Source organism: Apis florea, unplaced genomic scaffold (genome assembly GCF_048593485.1).
Source record: "Apis florea isolate Af1SG1 unplaced genomic scaffold, ASM4859348v1 contig_3203_pilon, whole genome shotgun sequence".
Lineage (NCBI taxonomy): Eukaryota > Metazoa > Arthropoda > Insecta > Hymenoptera > Apidae > Apis > Apis florea.
The window spans coordinates 6,136,646-6,157,284 of record NW_028256723.1 but is presented as its reverse complement, the minus strand read 5'-3'; the positions used below and the strand labels follow the sequence as shown (position 1 = coordinate 6,157,284).

General features: G+C 35.3%; 1 long non-coding RNA gene across 3 annotated transcripts; it reads right to left on the bottom strand.

Annotated features, from left to right (window-relative positions):
* Positions 1 to 1,673: 1,673 nt before the first annotated feature.
* On the bottom strand, positions 1,674 to 5,346 carry LOC105735508 (uncharacterized). 3 transcript variants are annotated; one of them, XR_015293050.1, is made up of 3 exons: positions 5,077 to 5,346; positions 4,065 to 4,605; positions 1,674 to 4,009 (listed from the first exon to the last, which is right to left on the bottom strand). It is a non-coding gene; the product is annotated as an uncharacterized LOC105735508 (long non-coding RNA). The 3 variants fall into 3 exon arrangements; XR_001112096.3 differs by having other exon boundaries at positions 5,089 to 5,334; XR_015293049.1 differs by having other exon boundaries at positions 5,046 to 5,330.
* Between the last annotated feature and the right edge of the window lie 15,293 nt (positions 5,347 to 20,639).

Sequence of the window (20,639 nt, the reverse complement as noted above, 5' to 3'; positions counted from 1 at the left end):
AAGCGTCTGAAGTGGGGATAGCGAGGTACCTCTCTTGTCCTTGTGCCGTCCTGCGAGACTTTTTTCTACCAGTGAACAGTATATGTATCTTCGGTTTCGCATTGAATTATATAATGGATGTTTACATTTGTGCAAGGTTGAAATACACAAAAAAATTTCTATAGAATGCATGTACAAAAAGAGAGAAAGAGAAAAAGCATTAAGCATTGCGATAATTAAAGAATAAAATAAATAAATAAATCCATTTATTATGATTCTTATAAGTATATTTTTAAGAGAAATTTGTTTTCGAAAGGAAAAAATTAAATGAAACTTCCCGTTATAAGCTATAACTTCGATGATGAGAAATGAGTTTACATCGATGGAGTCTCTCCGTTTTCCAAATTTTCGACAACAATCGCGCGTTGTCAGAAAATCGAGAATCGAGAGGCTCAGTGAAATCTGGAACGATTAAAGTTTCCGATATCGGCTGTAAAAGACGTCTCGAAACTGGAAACTTTCATGAAATCCCAATGGATGCCTCGGTTTACCAACTTTTCGCGCGAAACGCGAGTTTTTTCTCCTCCTCTAATTGGCAAACTTCGGCCATAATTTTTAGATTTTTTACAAATACGATGTCTAAAATTTGTCGTAAGATCGAAGTCAATGTAGAAACCCACGTTTTAAGATGTTATTCGCATTCGGTGCGCGTCAATCGCACCGAATGCGAATTTTTATTAAGAAACGTGTAAAAAAAAAAAAAAAACGAAGAAAAGTTTTCTACATATACAGCTTTTGCATACATGTTTAATAGAAGCATCGTCAGCGATCGTTTTGAATTTTATCAAAATTTATCAAAAATCTATCCATTTACGGAAAAAACACATGCTTCAATTTTTGATGTTGATAATAAAAAAAAATAATTTTGCCGTTTTACTTTTAAACAAAATATCCCTCCTTATCCCAGAAAATCTAAAATCGTCACGCGCGTTTTCAATCCACATTGTTTCAAAAATTCCTTTCTTAATTCAACGCATTCTCCGCCCATCACAGCGTAACGACAACACGTGGGTTTAATTGGCGCGGCGAACGTATGAAAAGCTCGGCCACCGACAACAATGAGGCACAGGTTCTACGCGTTTCACCGACAAAGACGAGGTCTCACGTGGGTAATCCACGACAAAAGCGATGAAACCGTATTTCCTTCAACGTATAAATCTGAATGGATGTTTGAATGAATTTTCGGCGATATAAATCTATCGATATCGATAAAATTTATACCAACGATAATCCTTGCGTAAATTTCCAGCGTTCTGTTGATTCAAATTCGACTTATTAATTCCATTGATCAATAGACGCGATTGACTTGATCAGGAATAATCAATTTAACGAAGGGAATAGGAACGAGTGAAATTACCACATCCATTAAACATTTATTTAAAAACCTTATATATTTTACTTCATATTTCATATTCACTTTTATACTTATCGAAAATTAAACCTAAGAAAATACACGCGTAGCGCGTCGTGAATTTCTAAAACAAGCACGTCGCTACTGCCATCTGGACGTTCTTGCATGAACTAAAATAAAAATACGAACAATACCTCAAAAATAGCAACGGAAAAAAATGTATACACGCGCGTTTTACAGACAAAAGCCAGAAATTGGCGAATCATTAAAGACAGGTGATGTTATTCGTGCAATTTGTCCACGGATTCGGCACAAGATTTATACATTCATCGCTCTTCGTCCCTCCTTCCCTTCCTTCGAGTCTCTAGGTGAACTTAATTACAAAGCAACGCGAAGCTACGACACTGCCGGAAATTAATAAATATCCGGCCGGAAATTCGCCGTGGAACATCTGTTCCGTGAATCTCGGTTACAGCCGCGTGGCTCTGGCCTATCAGAAATTCGCTGGTACGATGAACACGTTGGATACATGCATGCATACGCGCACACATACACGTATGTTTTATCGACTCGAACGTTATTGACTAGAACGATGCGACGCAATTTTATGGTTTTGGGTCAGATCTGTCGTTGTGTTTCCGCCGATTATCGGTAAATAATATGGTTTCGACAAATAGCGCGTATTACAAATCGTATTATAAACTTCGACGAGTTTACAACGAAATTTTTATCCCGATTTAATTTCTTCAAATTTTGAAGAAATTATATTTTTCTATATTAATTAACAATGTAACATGGACGATGCAAGGAAATTCAAATTAAGACGTGCCCGCTATCTAATGTAATTAATATATGTAATTATCCATCGTGTAGCGGTGTAATCTGATTATTATAAATTGTCCAATTTCGAAACTATGATAATAACGTAGCTATCAATTTATGATTTAATCGTTACTTCAATACAGTTTCGTCTGATACTGGAAATTTGGAGATTCGATCATTTTGCGAGATCCGATTTAAAATAAGATCAAAATTATATTTAATATATCTTCAAAATTGAAACATATTATTCTTTTATTTATAACGTATTAATGTTACCAAATAATAAGATCCGCTACGTTTGTACAATGATCATAAGGCAATAAAAGGGTCAAAACATTTGATCTCGATTAAAGTTCAGTGACAATCCAGTTTAATACCAGCGATTATCCTCGTCGAGACAAAGGGTATATATATATATATCAATCTTAATAACAGTTTAAATCAAGTTTCTTTTCATCCTTTTATTTTCACTCTTATTCACTTTGAATCACTCATACGAACAAAACATATTCTTTCTTAAAGTCACATAACCTTTATGCAATCAACGTTATTAGCCAGATTCGAAGCAAAAAAATTGTTCCATCGATATTGGCGAATCTCTCCACCTATTCGTACGAAATTTCGACGAACTCGTCGTTAAACTCATTTCTCGACGAGCATCATAGCCACGAGCTATCAAACTCATCGAGAAGCGAAACGAATGCGAGGAAACGCAGAACGAAGAGCAAGGTGCAATTAATGGAAGAACCGATGCCTTCAACCATAGGTAAGGAAAACGTTTCATCGAGAGCGGAGGAAAGCGCGGTTGAGAAATGAATGTGCATACGCCGCGAGCAGAGGCAACGTCTTACCTTGACCGAACGCTTCCGGTGCTCCTTTGCTCTCTGTTGATTCAACCATTTTGCGAGTGTAATATTCCCGCGGTTAGATAATATTATGGGATAAGTAGTTATTCGAAGCTAGTGGCAGTGGGATTGAAAATTTGAGAATTTAAATTCCATTTGATCCGCTACATTTTCTGGAGGATGAGAATAGAGCTGTGGAAAATTAGGGAAATTGGCGGCAGAGACTTTAGATCTACTAGAGAGGAAAGTCAGGAATTGCAAAATTAGCTGAGTGCAGGTTTCAAACTTTAATCCAATGTTCAGCAGTTCGTAAGCAAAGCTAGGGATGGTGGAATTGGCGAAATGAAATCTCCAGATTTTAGGACACAAGAGTTGCGAAATTAATTAACATTGGAAACTGAAGATTTCAAACAATGTCAAAAGCAAAGCTATGAAAATAGCGGAATAAGACTTGAAATTTTTAGCTCTGCTGGTCCTCACTATATTGCATGTTGTCTATGATTGATCATGAACAATGGCGAAGCTATGGATAAACATAAGAGTAGAGAGAAATAGGGTTTGCGGGTCTGCTGGTCTTCTACATTCTACGTCCATTGCCTGCGACTACGTTCTGTCCATGCAATCAATTGTTGAATAGCTTGCCTACACGTTATACCTCTTTTGCGCCTCTCTTAGATATTCAGCTCAAAACGAAACCCTCTATCTCTATCTTCCTTTATCCCTCGTGACTAGCTCTTCAAGCAGAAACCATATCCCTCGTGAACGAAAGTGAAATCGTGGAGGAGCATGCAATACAAAGCACAGGATCATTCGCGTTCAGGGATTGGAAGTTTGCCAAGAGGAGGAATTGATGATTAATTGATTAACCTCGCTTCGATTGCCACTGCATTTCGATTCTCATGATGATTTAAGTACCTATCGTTCGGAAAATATTAACGTTTCAAGAGTATTCCTGTAAAAAAAAGAGATTTAGGATTTTGTACAATAAATATCATTTCATAACTTACTTTGAATATTTTAAATCCAAGAGAAAGAAACGTTTGAATCGGTTCACTTTTGCAATATCTTACTCTTCTAGTTCTTGTTCCCTTGTTTAACAACTGTTGCATATACATACGCGTAATAACTGTAATATTTATCACTCTGCATGATAGTTAAGTTCCTGCTATGGTGGGACGATCGCCTACATACCGTTAGAATTGCATATAATTCTATAATAAACGCTTAACTTACGAGTGTCGTTGAGCATGATGTCGCTCGACAAAGAGACTGACCCGTAAGTTATACGAAACGTGAAAACTTGTGCGTTTAAGCACGAAATACCGCGTGAAACAAAACATATTCATCAATCTCCGTAGGTAAATAGGATTACACGTAAACGTATACGAATATTTATTTTTGACGTTAAACATTTGCATGCATTTAACGACGAAGCATCATATTTTTATATAACTATATCTCACACACTTTACAATTGTCCATTGTGCACTCGTATTTATTTCGTATTATTTCCTCAGTTCCTGGTTCTCCGTCACTTTAAAAAAATTTCTGAAAGCACAAAGTATCCAATATATAGAATGTTGTTATATTCGCGAGATACTTTTATAATATCAATATCTGGATGCCAAAACAAACGTAAAATTTGGTATGCAAAAATGCCAATTAAAGAGAATGAGAGAATAGTACTCTCACTTCCTCTGACTCAAACTTTAAATAAACTTTAATTTCAATTTCAATTTTCTAGGGACATGTTTGCTCCTCTCTTTACGAACGAAACGAAAGCATAGAATGCGAACTATACCTAATTGTTACTAGTAATCTAATCGAAATACAGATGTCGCGATTAACACAATTTTTCATATATCAACATTATTGCACACGTATTTCTCTATTTGTTTCGACTGTTAGAATCAAAAATATTAAACGAATATATCAACACTTCGTTCTAACATAAATCTTCTTCAAAATTCCACACAATCTCCACTTACATACGAATATTTCTCGATCGACTATACCCACTTTTAACCTCACCGTTCGAGATCTATTCACGAATCGACGAGTACGACGTTCAGCTTGTGCTTCGGTCGATGCCTGTGGATCTCAATGATCGTTCCTTTGTGTTTCTTTTTCCCATGGCTGATGATGTAAATTATATTCCGGGGATCGGGGTCCGAAGTGGCGTTTCCACGTTCTACAGCCCAAAACAAGAGGATCGCGAGCGTGATCACGCTTAACCAAAACGCGGCACGGTGCATGACTGTCGCTGCATTATCGGCCGCGCATCGTTTCGGTCGGCTTTTATAAGCTGACCGGTTTATCGAAATTCGCGACGGACGTGACGAATCGCGGTGTAAATTTGTCGGATCGTAAATCGGTTAAGTATCCATCCAATGATAAATTTCAAGCGGAACGGCAAGCGGGAAGGAAAATTCCGTTTTCCAGTCGATGATTTTCGACGGAAACTCGGGTTTCATAGATTTTAACGCTTCGCTATGGCGTGGATGGGATGAATTTTAAATTGAATTAATATCGAGATGAATGGGGAAGTGGTTTAATCTAATGGGATTATTGAGTTTCGGTTAAATGGAATTGATCGGCGAAGAGTGGCCATTTAAATGTTTCATCGAAATGGTTGAAGATATTTCTTTGAAATTGTTTGTACGAATTAATTTCTTCCAGCTTATTATTGCGAGTATAATTATTAAAAAATTATCGAGATTAATGTTGAAAGAAATTTTTTTCTTAATAAAAAAAAAAAGTAAATACGTTAAAATATATTTTCTTTAACATGTAATCCAATTTGTCTTTTTTTTTTTTTTTGTTCTCAAAGATAAAGCAAATATCGAAAGAAAGGCAATTTGATGACGTTAATGACATCGATAGTAACAGATCCGAAAATCATTTATAAATCTGAATCTAAATAAATCTAAATTTATTTTTTATTTTTCACGAAGAAATATAAGATTTGCAAAGTGATATGACCACTTCTAATATAAATAACAAATTATCCCTTCTCTATGAAATGCTCGATCCAATATTTGCAAAAGGATGATAGGAAAAATCGATAAAACGAAACCGAACATATCGTAAATATAATGATCACCGGATATTTTGATTGGTAAACAAATTTGAGCGAGATTCACGGGAGAAATTGGCTTCGAGTACACGGATGCGTTCAATTATCATTATCGGCCGAATTCCGGAAGCGTGAGGTTCCGTTTGTAGCCGATACATTGCGATCGATAACAAGCCAGAAATTGCATTCCCTTTCAACATGCTGCGTTTATCGATGCAGCTTCAATCGCGTCTCCGTTTCCGGTTTGCGCTTATTGATCGATTTTAACGGATTAGCGTGGATTAAGCGCGGAAATTAAATTTTACTTATTTCAAGACTATTTTAAATAGATTTCGTAATATAAATATGATATAAATTATAGAGTATATTAAATTTATATAAACAGTATTATTTAGTGGTACGAATTTTCGATTACAAAAAATACGGTATTAGAAAAATAAAGGTGTGCATAAATATTTTTTCTAATTATTTTAGCGATCATGAAAAATATATTATATTGATGTATTACTGCTTAAAAAAGAAATAAAATTTTGTCGAAGAGAAACTGGCACGAAGGGAACGGAATATGCGGAACTTTTTTTTTTTTTTTCATTTTTCTTTCTCACGTTATGAAAAACTTTATAAATGATTGTAACGGATTGTACATGCAAAAAAAAAAAAAAAAACGGGTAAGTGAGATATTATACGTGACATTGAATAACCATGAGTGATCATGAATGCTTGAATTCAGGTCAATGGGAACGAGATTTATAAATATTGAAAGTTTCGCGTACAAAAAGCAAATCACCGCATCGGCGGACATCATATTTTCATTTTGCCAATATTTTCGAAATTACTCTCAATTTTCTATCCTTTCGATTCCATCGAATAAATAATTGCGACAATTGAAAAAAAAAAAAAAAAAGAAAACAAAATTTGAAACGACGGGTTTTAAACGAAAAAAGATGGAGAATAAAAAAGCGAAAATATTAGAGGTAATATTTTTTTTTTTTTTTAATTTGACATTTTCTGTATTCTCACGGTAAAGTCTGTACAAGAGAAAGGAAAAGCGTCACCTGTTCTCTAGAAGATTTGGACAGGAATATGGAGAGTTGGAAAAGAAAGTTAAAAAAAAAAAAAAAAAACAATTTTTCTTTTCTTTCTTCTCTAAAAAAAAATTCACGAGTTTCGTCATTGCATTATTTTTAAGAACGATGAATCTGCATCAATAAATCGAAAATAGAATATATTATTTATTATTATCTGTAATATTAGATCAATATCAGATCTCTATCCGCTTTAACGAGATGGTTCAAGAAGTGACGGAACGTAACTTCCGTTTAGCCGGTGAACAAAAGTGGGAGAGGATGGATGGTCGGTGTGTTTCAGTTTGATTAAATTTCCACTTCGTACTTGGACATTTGATTACGAGATTACCCATAGACTTGGCCAAAGTTCAGCCAACGTTATACCAAAGCTCGTTGAACCATCCTCCAATTTCCTCTGTATTTACGCTATATTCAAAAAAAAAAAAAAAAAAACGCTTGTTCGTAAATTTGAAGCTGAATTAGAAACTTTTGTTCACAATGTTCGAAATTTATTTTAAAAATTTGCACGCCAATTTAATTAATAATAATATCAAAATGCAATTGGTGTGAAAGCCTAGTGTGTCGAAGGAATATGAGAATAATCGAGGGTTCGACTCCATTCGTAGTGAAATATTACTAGAGAAATGTTACTAAAATAGTTTTATTCTAGTATAATAATAATATGTTACTATATGGAATAAAACTGTTCTAGTAACATTTCTCTAGCAGTAACTGTAACACATTATTACTAGAATAAAACTGTTCTAGTAACATTTCTCTAGTAATATTTTACTTCGAATCGAGACCGATAGACTCGATTCATCGCGAAAGTGAAAAACAAAGTCGCGATAATCCGTCAGATAGGCGTGCTTCGTGAAAAAAAAAAAGAAATATCTCTGCGTTTTCCAAAATGTAATTCAAATGAGAATTCAAAAAAAAAGAAACAGGAAAGGAAAAAAGACAAATTGATAAGCGAATCGCGTGATCAGAAGCGTCGCGTAAAAAGTCGGAGCAGTTGTTCACCGGATATATTCTCGATTATATCGTGTCTCGAGTAATATTTCTCGGTGCGACGGGTAAAGTTTTGTCGTCGCGCCCGTTCTCGATTCTTTTCGGGGGGCGACGAGACTTGAGCACCGCCGGTCGAGCACCGTGTAATTCAAAGCTGCGATTTCAACTGCAGCTTCGAAGGGAGAGACTCTCCTTTGATTAATGCCTCCTCGGATCGAAGGAAAAAAATTTCTCCATCCTTCTTTTTTTTACCTCTCTCTTCTTTGTGTGTGTGTGTGTGTGTGTGTGTGTGTGTGTGTGTGTGTGTGTGTGTGTGTGTGTGTGTGTGTGTGTGTGTGTGTGTGTGTGTGTGTGTGTGTGTGTGTGTGTGTAACGTGAAGTTTTTCTAGATTTTGAAACGGATCTTTCTGAGATGAGCTATCATAATTGGTAACAAAGTGAAAGAAACAGTGGAAAAGAAAGAAATCTATTTCCAGGATAAAAATTTCGAAAGTTTTGCTCTCGAATGTGATATATGAAAATTTTTCTCATTGAATTTTTAATGTATGTATTAATAGATATAAAGGTTGTAATTAATTGTAATGGCGTTTCAACGTTACAATGTGTCACATCGAATAAAAATTATCAGAAGACTGGTTACGACCTGCGATAGAAAACAGAGATAAGATGTTTACTGCTCGTCTTGCGTCTATGCGATAAACAATATTTCGTTCTTTTTGACGACGTATGTAAAAAATACTACGCAGAATTGCCAATTGTCAAACATCGTTTTTTTTTTTTTTTTTTTTTAAGAAAAACAATTATTCAATTTTAGCACTTTCATGACTTTTCACAGGAACAAAAGGTTCTCACTTGATCGACGAAATTTTCAAGAAATTGAAAATTCAAAATTCTCACACCATTTTAAAATTATATCTTGCAACGTTCGAAACATCGAAGGCAAAGTTTCTTTCCGCTATTAGAAAGTAATCGTACGATTCCAATTTTTTCCATCCTCGTCATTCATTACGAAGGAAACATAATTTTATCCCTTATTTTTCATAGGATGAAAAAATATTTCGAAAAAATATAGAACGAGAAGATTTCAAAGAAAGAAGATTCTCGTTTCAAAGAGAGAAATAAAAAAAAAAGCAAGCAAAGGGAGAAAAAAATCCTCCTCCGATTCGCGAACTTCTTCCATTGTCGAATGATAAGAATCGAACGACTCCACAGATGTACACGCGGAAAATGGCGTTCCCTGTGATCGGTTCGCGATACGTAAACCGGCAAAGAATAGTAACGAGGTTTAAAGGTTTGAAACGAAAAGGGGTAGAACGAAATCGGGGGAGTAGAGTCTCTGAATTTCCAATCTCTTTGCCAAACGTAGAACGACGTCCCTGAGAATCCTGCCAACTGCCTCGTAAACGAGGAAATAACGTTCCTCGGTCATTGAAAAAAATATGCGAACCAACATTGAGTAATGTCGGTTTAATCTTCGGAATAATCTTCATTATTTATCTTTCTTTTCGTTGAAAGCAATTAAATAACGCAATTTAATTGCATACTCAAAAATACCGAAACACTCGATAAATTCGATCTGTTAAAAAGATGAACGTATTAAAAAATTAAATCTACGAATAAAGATAAAGATCGTTTCTAGATGCAAAAGGGAATGAAGAGATCGAGAAAGCAGTGAGAATTCGAAATGTTCGCGTTTAACATCGAGAAACAGTCGATAATTGCGCGTAAATATCGACTCATTAGTTACTTTCGCGTACGAATCGTTTCGCTCGATGAAACGAGAGAAAATCCCTAGAGCGTTTGCGACGCGAGCGCCGCCACGCGAGCGCGGCCGTTTCCCCAGGGAAATAACGTTATTCATTAACCTTATCGCGGCGAGCAAAATTAAGCAGCGAAATCGAGTAAATCATTCGTCGAGCAGGTGTTTGTTTGCCAGGAATTGCATCAATCGACGCAATTTACGATGCAACGTAGTAAATTTGGCCGACGAGTTTTCGTTTCCTGCTTGAACTTTCTTCTTGTCGCGAAATCTTGCCGAGTTCATCGAGAGTTTGCAATTCTCTTTCTTCGACGCCTGAGAAACTTTGTCAGTTCGACATTCTACACAGAGTATATTTTTTGATGTGTCATTTTTATCATTATCGCTTTTTGGGGGAATTTGATGGTTTTTAGTTTTAAATTTGTGTTTTCGAACGAGTAATTTTCCACTATTAAACAACGCTTTACTTTTCCAATTATTCCAACCCGGTTTTCAATGTTACATGAATTTTTCCAAATATTTAAGAAAATTTATTCGATTTATTATTGATCGTAATAACTCGTAATATTTGTTCGAAAGGAATCTATCTTTTTTTTGTGTACTTTCACGTAAAAATTTCCCAGAGAGACAGGGAATTCAATTCGTATTCAGGAATACACATTTTACATTTTTCTCGGGAATTTGTTTCGGCAAAACTGGGACGACTTAATAATGGCGGAATATCAAACATTTCTGGCGCGAGATTAAACGAAAATATCGGAACGAGAAGAGGCTCGAGTATTAATTCCAAGGACAGGGTCGTTAAAGCGAAATTACCGTTTAGACCTTGGCTCGAATACCTGCCACAATACCGAAAAAAGTGTTTGATGCGTACGAGCTTATTTTTCATGCACGCGAAACATATTATACATCGAATCAGGTTACGTTCACAAACTGTTGCTCGCTTCTTATTTTGATCCAGCCAGTCGGTTAAAAATAACTATAATCAACAGTTGTTAATAATAATCTGTTCGCTACTAACTGCTACTAAAAATTCTGTCGCAAACACTTGTTCGTCCCGTTGGTTCATTTTCAACGATTGAAAAATACAATTTCAAGACAGCGTGGACAATCTTTCCTCGCGAATACTTTATTTTTAGATCCTTTTTAATCCTCGAATAAATAATTTATCGTGAAGCAAAGTGATTTTTTTCAAGGTCATTGCGCATAAAATTTCCTTTCTACAAAACAAAAGACATTTTATCTCTCTACAGTCTTCAACTGTTTCACCTGCCGCCGAATCTCGAAATCGAACCTGGTACAATTTGCATGGAACGAGCCAGGTCATGGTATCTCCAACCCCGCCACAACTCCCCCGAAATTCCTGATTGCGATGAAATTAGCCGGCGCAGGAATTCCGCTGTGGATTCTCGCGCCAACCGCTATCTTCTCCAACGTAGAGCCTCTTAAAGATTATCTGACAGATAACGTTTCGACGAAAAAGAAATATTTATCGATCCTTTTGCCTTCAGTAGTTTTTCTATTATGGTAGCAAAATTGTTTCGTGGTTTTCTTATTATTGTTGAGAATTCTTTTTCTTTCTTTCTTTTTTTTTTTTCTTTTTCCACAAAAATTTATACACAACTGAAAAAATCCTTACATTTTCGAGCGAGCATAGAAGAGGTTAGTTAAAAAATGAAAAATATAAAAAAAAAAAAAAAGAGAGAAAGTGTCGCGACAGAAATGAAATATTTAACGAAGAATAGAAACGATAAAGTTTTATTAAAAGGGGGGGAAAAAAACAAGAGTTGACTGAATGTTATATTCCAGTTAGAAGTTTCGAAAGGCATTATATATATATATATATATATATATAAATATCGATCGATAAACAACTGCTTTTCAAACGTATATGCATTTCATTTCCTCTCGAATATTAATCTCTTTCCCGATGTTCCTTTGATGTTTTCGAACCTCGATCCAGGATTAATCCGATTTATTAGCGAGCAACTCGGCTTAGATAATTAAACGGTCGCCGTTTTGGACCGATTCACCTCTTCATAGCCGACAGACAGCCTCTTTCGTCCCCGGACAATCTTGTTTTTTCCCGCCACAAATCGAATTAAGAATCCTTTGTACCCTTAATTTCGTACAAATATTTGATATTTGACCGTCTAACGTCCCCAATTATAATTTCCTTCCTTCTCAAGCGAAACAAGCGAAATAAACGCTTTGACATTTTACTTTCTCGTTGACCGAACTTTGCACTCGTATTTATATTCCAATCAACATTCGACCAAAATGAAAATATTTTTCTGGGAATATATTACGAGTTAACTCGCCGTTTTTGTAAAAAAAAATTTGAAAAATAAAATATATATAGAAATATACAAAATAAATTTTATCTGCATCTCGATTCTTTAATCTGGTGAAAATCTATGTAATGTATGTATATATATTATACATGTATATATTTTTATTTTATATATACACACATACACACACACACTTCAGAAGAAAACATTGTAACAAGAGTGTAATACTAAGAACGTAAATATATGTATTTATAATAATAAAATGTTATTAACGGATGATTAAAATTATAACTCTATTCCACGCGTAATAAATTACAAACAACTCTCTCCACTTATTAATCATTTTTATCATTATATTTCTCCTGTGTAAATTTCATCGACGCGGCAAAGAATTAATTTAAAAATTTACGACCCTCCACGAACAAGTATCTTCTCCTTGTTAATTTTCTTCCTGGACGATTTTATTTTTTTCGTATCTATTCTCCTTCGAATTTTCAAGAATTCTATAGAAAATCACATCTTCACGCACGGTGTTTACACGCCAAGTTTCTTAATTTCGATAACGTTCGATTTCGTAAAACGTTATTCGACAGCATTAAAAATAACACTTTGCTCGATTCAGATTCAGATTTAGCGATTAATATCGAAGCAAATTTTCGTAGCTAATTAAAGAATAACACGGGGCAGAAAGATTCAGAAGGAGGCGAAGACCTCCTTTCACTGTTTTTAGAATTCGGCCCAGCTGAAATTTCCTTCATAAAGTATTCACCGCGAGACGGCGAAGGAAATATCATCCGAAAAGCGGGGATACCGTATTACAGGTCAACTCTTTTTAAACGAAACTATATACGATTCTCCTCTCTTGGATAAGGTCACGAATGAATATTGAACGGCGGGGAGAACTGTGAGATTAAAATTTTGCGCGCGAAAGAGAATGAAAAGAGAATATCTGGTAATTACTTATAATAGAAATCGATTTTGACGATCTTGGAACACGTTCTCCGTCGAGATTGTCGTTCTGAACGATTTCTTCTTCGCAAGCTCTTAATTTCAAAGATAAAATAAAATTATTTCAATACTTTTAGTATCACTGTTAATTATATTCGAACGTTTTATCGACTTCGATGACCTTGAAATATATTCTCGTCGAGATCATCGTTCTGAATAATTTCTTCTTCGAAGAAAGCACCTCTCTTAATTTCCAAGATAAAATAAAATTATTTCAATACTTTTAATACTATTACATTGTATCACTATTATATAATTAGATACTTATATTATATAGTAACAATCATCGAACAAGTGTCGTATGTTTTGCCTTCATAATATTATAATAATAGAGGCTATTTATCTTATCTATTTCTATGACCTTGAAATATATTCCCGTCAAGATTATCGTTCTTCTCGCAAGCACGTCTCTTAACTTTCAAGATAAAATAAAATTATTTCAATAATATACTTTTAATACCATTGTATCACTATTAATTATATTGGATAGTAATAATCATCGAGCAAGTATCATGAATAAACAATCGACTTTCAAACTCGCCAGCCAACACACGTTTGCACGTTCGCTGTAATACGAAACCTGGAACGTGTAAGTAATTCCATCTACAGTCAGAAAAGGAAAGGAGAACGAAATTAGGGAGGAGCGATTGGAGGGGGAAAAAGAAGAAGAAGAAGAAGAGGAAAAGGAAGGAAGATAGGCGGTTTTCCTCGAGTTGTGGAAAAAGGTATTAAAGAAGAATCGTTCCAGTTTCCTTTTGGTTTTTGATACAGCGACGCGACCCTGAGCCTCCTTTTCACGAAACGAACGCATCGTATTCATCCTTCATCCTTTATCTTCGCTTCCTCTCTGCCATTTATCTCTCTCTATTTCTTCCTTCTTTTTTTCTTTTTTTCCTCCTCATATTCGCCCATTTTTCAACCCCAATTTCGGCTCACGAAAGAAGGATTGAAAAGAGAGCCGTGCAAATGTCAGCAGGGCTCCACCAGGTATTAATTTCCTCCTCTTTTCGAAGTCGCCGCGGAAGTCGCGGTTGCGCGTCTTTTTTTTATTCCCTTCATGGCCATGGGTTTGTTTATGTGCAAGCAAAGTTCTACAACACACGCTCTATTCGTCGTGAATCGCTCGATAACACTTCCCTCTGTAAATATTTCAAAATTTAATTCTTTTTTCACGGCCGTTTAAGTTTAAAAGTTTCATTGCCCGATGTATTTTTACGATGTATTTTTAATGAAAATAAATAAGGTTATGTATTTATTTTAAAGATTGAGGATGTTAAGTGGGCGAGAAATTTCGTATATTTTATCGGTGAAAAGTTAATTCGTTACCTTCTTGTTCGAACAGGAATCGACTTTTTCCATTTTCAGGCAAAAAAGTTTGCATACTTTTTCGAAGTATTCTGATAATTCCTCGCCTCGTAAAAATTAAAAGTAATACGAATAAAAAAGGAAAAGGAACAAGAGAAAGAAATTGTTCGTTTCTTTGGAATATTTATTTATCGAGTAAAAGTATAGCAAACTCTTGCATACTTTCTGAAATATTCGACAAATATTCTTGCCTCGCCTATTATGAATAAAAAAAGGAAAAAAGGAACAAGAGAAAGAAATTATTCGTTTTTTACTCGTCGAGTAAATTCATCCAACACTTTTTGAAATTATTAGACAAATTCTGTTATTTCCTCTTCTTGAAAAATTAAAATTATTATAAATAAAAAAAAGGAAGAGAAAGAGGAATTATTTCTTTTTTGGGCGCAATTAGAGCGCAGGTATTATTTATTTATCGAGCAAATTATAGCAAACTCATCCAATTCTTGGCCAAGTGATGACAAACGAAACACATGTTCCGTGTGATAAACGGGCAAGTAACTATAGTCATTAATCAATTCCCTGCAATTAAATTCCACTTTCCTTCAATCGTCCGTTTAATCACGCGCATGCACGGTTACCTCTTTTAATTATACTAGCCGGCAGTATAACTGGAAACCGACCGAACTTCGATAATTAAATCGACAATGCGTGTAACCATCCTACTTTTCGCTTACGAGTTCTTTTTAAGAACGATTCGATCAATCGCGTATGGATCGAAAAAATAAAGACTCGAGGAAAGATCCATCAATGTATTTTACGGATCTTTGTTGCCGGATAATTGACTCTTTTCGATAGAAAAATTGTTTCGGTGAATTTTTCAACTTCTTGCTCGACTTTCAACTTTTTTCAATCTATTCTCCTTCAATCCTACTAAAAAGCTGCTGTTATTCCCTTCTAACTTTTAATTCTTCGATCTAAATCATTATTTTTCTCATAATAACTCAATCTTTTCGATTTATTTTCCTTTAATTAAAAAAAAAAATATTAAATTTTCTTTTAATAAATAACTTTTAATTTTTCGATCATCGATCGACACAATATTTCGTGCAACAAAAATTTTCACTTCGAGTCACAGATACTAAATATCATTTACACTATTAGAAACACAAGTGAAAAAAGAAATCAATTCCATGATATTTATTTTTATTTTGATCATGTTCGATAAGATCTATCGCAAGATTTTCTTTCATTTTGATCCTCGTCCGATGTTCTTCTCGAATTTGCATTTATCGCGTATGCATAATATACCTTACGTTCCTTTTCATACTTGAGTGGTACTCCTCCACGCCTGTTCTCAGGATTCGTTTCGTTCCATCGAACGCTTTCATTCTATCGAAATGAAAAGCAAACGGCCATTCAAAATTCTCCTCGCAAGCCGCGAATTGCGTGTGCTTCGAGAGGTTCGTTCACCCAAAAACGCGTTCAAAAACAACCTCCTAACACCAATCATGAAGATCCAAGGAAGCGGAAAACAGAGAAAGAAACGATCAAACGATCGAATCACCAAACGACGCCTCCTGCATCCGTGAACGTACCGCGAATAATATTCAACGAAATTTGTTTTTCCACTCAATTAAACGCCATTGTTATTGTTTCGCCCAACCGACTGCCAATTGCCCGAGCCGCTTTACACCGAAACGAGTAAAGATAAATTGCACGCGAACGCGCGATCATTGGAGAGAAACTTATACCAAAATTGTTTGCCCTTGTTGCCACGTTGTGCGCGTTGTTTCAATGTTCGGAGAACTGGCAACGTTTAGAAAAATACGTTAGAAAGAACATATAGATAAGTTTATTATGAGAATTATCTTTTTCTCGATCGTTCGATATCTTGATGACGTTTCTTCCTTTTCTTTTCACGTGAAATAAATTTCAAACGGTCAAGTCGAAATTATCTTTTCAAAAAGTGAACATTCAAACGGACGAGGAGGTGTAAACTCATTCTCAATAACAATAAAACGTTTAACGAATTCGTATCGCGAGCGTTCACTTGCTTCGAGGCAAGTTGAATTAATCGTCTTTTAAACCGCGATCGAGATCGTGGTTAGAAACTTAGCCGCAAACTTGCCAATATCCGCGGCGGTCATGCAACGGTAACTCGAACTTGGGTATATCGGAACCTGGTTGCGTTCGAGATGGTTCATTAACGCGAATCTACAACTTCGACCCTATCTTGAACGTATATCGCTTCGTAAACGAATTTCATCGACCGAGGCTGACCGATGAAAGCGATTATGAATTAAAATAATTTTGATTCGGTGTAAAAATAATCTTAGAGATAATCTTTGTTATTAACCCAATCAAATGACGAGTCGCATTTCTATCATACTAGTTGATATATGTATTTGTGAATTCAATCTTTCAGTATTATGCGTGCAAAATTTTGGAATTTTATCTTTACTCGGTTGATTTTATACGATTTTTTTAAAAGCTATCACGATGATATCATTGGGTTAATGTTATCAAAATGTCTTTTCGAGCTTTCGATTGGTAAAAAAACTGATCGAAATGACTTCTTTATGCCGTATTAATCTTAATCATTGAGGTGACATTTAGCAACGAAGTAATTTTATCACGACGAATTTAACATAGTAGACGTTTATAACGTCAAAGCATGAATTCTTTAAGGACAGCCTTCCTTTATTTCGATCGTTCGAGAAAGCGATTTACGTCCAGTGATGGATTTTACGTTCGTACTCGATCTATCGGGAAAACTTTTTTAAAAATAGTTCTCATTCGTGTTGAACGATTTTTTTTTTTTTTTACGATCGAATTCACGTACTCGTCTCTCTTTAACCCAAGTGCTACGTTTCGATATCGAGATAGTCGTAAAACTCTCCTCTTCCCCTCCCTCTATCAACGCCCGCGCAATTCAAATTCGATTAAGAACGTATCGGATCGTTTTGAAGCAATGATACAGAAACAATGATACAGAATTTTCAGTAATGAAATAATTATCTTCGGAAGAATGATTAAAAGCTCAGCTCAGAAATTCTCGTGTAAAATAATCTAAATATCATTGGTATAAACGTAGATCGGATTATTATAAATTATTTCAATAAAAATTATATTTTTCAATCTGTTATTATTATCTTTATTTCGAAAGCGTGTAACCAAGTTGTATCTCGAATACAGATAAAAAAGAAGAAACTTAACAGAATTAAATAATCGTAACCAAATCGAAAAAAAAAAAATCAGCGTACTTTCAATCACTTTCAATTAATTCGCAAAAAAATTAATTCTTACCTAGCAACAAATTTTCCCGATTCGATCTTCATAAAAGAACAAGAAAAACAAAGAAAAAAAAAAAAAAAAAAAACAAGAATGAGAAACTAAACCATCTTCTAAAAAAAAAAAAACTAATCGAATCATCGATAAATTAATAAATTCGCAGCAAAACTCACCTGAACGTGGTATCCAGCGTACAAAACGGAAATCGATCGGCCGATCGATTCCTCGGTATGCGCGAACGATAGATCGAATGAAACTGCACCGCGTAAACTCACGCACCTTTTTTCACTTTCACTCGTGGCTGCTAGGCGTGCGTACGTGGAAGGCGAATCGCAGCGCTGGGAGAAACGTGTGGAAACGTTCGTTAACTAACGATCGCCCTTCGTCGACGATCCGCCTAACGGGAACGGATTCGAATCGCGAGGAGGGAAAAACGCAGGGGCGCTGAATATTTATAGGGACACCTCGCGTGAAACGACGACGTGAACGAGCGCAATCACCGCGAAATTATCTCGACCGCTCGAGATCCTCGATTTGCAATTCGCCGCCGTTTTCCTACAAACAAACGAGATTTCGATCGTTTGAGGGGGGGGGGGGAAGCAGGATGATTCTCGAGGCGTACATGAATAGAGTATTGCGATTTTTTTGAGAAATGTTTTTGAAACTTTTTGGATAATTGATTTTATGGATATTGTATGATGTTTCGGTAGCGATGGGTTCGAGTAACTCTAGAACAAGCGAGTTAATATTTTTCGATGATCGAAGAAATTGGTTTACCTTTTCGTAAACTTAATTTACCAATCTTTAAAAGTTCAATAACAACAGTTTTTTCATTTATCCTCCAATTTACACGTTTTTCTTTATTTTTACAAAAACATTTATGAAGAATGTTGATGATTAAAGCAATGAAGGAAGAATATATGTATATATTCACTTCAATTTATAAGAGATAAATTGGATTCGCCGCCGTTTTCCTACAAACAAACGAGATTTCGATCGTTTGAGGGAGGGGGGGGGGGGGGAAGGAGGATGATTCTCGAGGCGTACATGAATAGAGTATTGCGAATTTTTTTGAGAAAACGTTTTTGAAACTTTTTGGATAATTGATTTTATGGATATTGTATGATGTTTCGGTAGCGATGGGTTCGAGTAACTCTAGAACAAGCGAGTTAATATTTTTCGATGATCGAAGAAATTGGTTTACCTTTTCGTAAACTTAATTTACCAATCTTCAAAAGTTCAGTAACAACAGTTTTTTCATTTATCCTCCAATTTACACGTTTTTCTTTATTTTTACAAAAACATTTATGAAGAATGTTGATGATTAAAGCAATGAAGGAAGAATATATGTATATATTCACTTCAATTTATAAGAGATAAATTGGATTCGCCGCCGTTTTCCTACAAACAAACGAGATTTCGATCGTTTGAGGGGAGGGGGAGGGGGAGGGGGAGGATGATTTTCGAGGCGTATATGAATAGAGTATTGCGAATTCTCTGAGAAATGTTTTTGAAACTTTTTGGATAATTGATTCTATGGATATTGGTATAAAGTGGTCCTTCGGTAGTGATGGGTTCGAGTAACACTAGAGCAAACGAGTAATAGAAAGTAGGTTGTTTTATTATTATTTTTCAATGTGTGATCAAGGAAATTACTTCAGTGGTTCAATAATTAATTGCAATGCAACAGTTTTTCAATTTATTCTCTAGTTTTTCTTTATTTTAAGAAGAATATTCATGAAGAATGTTGATGATTAGAAAAAGAAAAGAAAAACAATAAGAGAAAGAAAGGAGAGTACACACTTTATTACATTTACTTCAATCTCGTATTTACGAGATAGGAAAGAAAAAGGGGTAAATTCGACAGACTGGCGTCCATTGACTTTTCTGAAGCGTAGAAGAAGAAGCTCGCACCGACAGAAGACGCATACAAATATATCCTGTAAATAAAGAGAGCAGACCACTTACTAAGAATGCTTGGCTGGTTGAAGAAGCATTTTGGACAGCTAGGTAGCTCGGCCCTTTGCGAACGAGAACCAGATGTTCCTTGCTCTTATTATTCACCGAGAATGCGCGTCTCTTCCATCGCACGAAGGTCGCAATACGTATGTTTTTTTCACTCGATTTGCATTTTTCTCCTTTCCTTTCCTTTCGTCTCAGCGTGAGAAATTTTGTTAAGAACGGACGAAATTCGTGAAACAAACTCGTAAAAAAAAAAAAAAAAAAAAAAAGAGAGAGAAATATTTGGAGAATCATCGATAAAGAAAAGCGTTCACCGAGAATACCGTGAAACGTTGAAATGAATATATTCGAGAGCAAAAGTCTCCCTCTCTCGAAAGAATATTTTTCACAAGTTGGACAATATTGTTGAGAATAACTTTCACTCGTCATTATCTAAAAAAAAAATAATTTTCGAGAATTCAAACATTTTCCAATGTTTCCTTCCTAAAATTTCAAAAAAAAAAGCAATTTTTCGGAAAAAAAAATCTCGAGTTAATCGAGCGAGCCTTCAACTCGATAAGATGACGAAATTAAATTTCGATTATGGAACTCGAAGTATTTCGATAACTTCGAGTTGCGTTACGATACGTATCTGAATGATGGAACGAGGAAATGTTTCCAGAATCGTGATGATATCACCATGGAGGCCCATGGAAGTAACAGTACATGCCACGTTGAACGCAATGTAAATGCCAAGAGGCGCGTCTCAAACAAGCGCTGCATTCTACCCGACGACTTTTTATCCACGCACACACGTTTAACCAGAACAA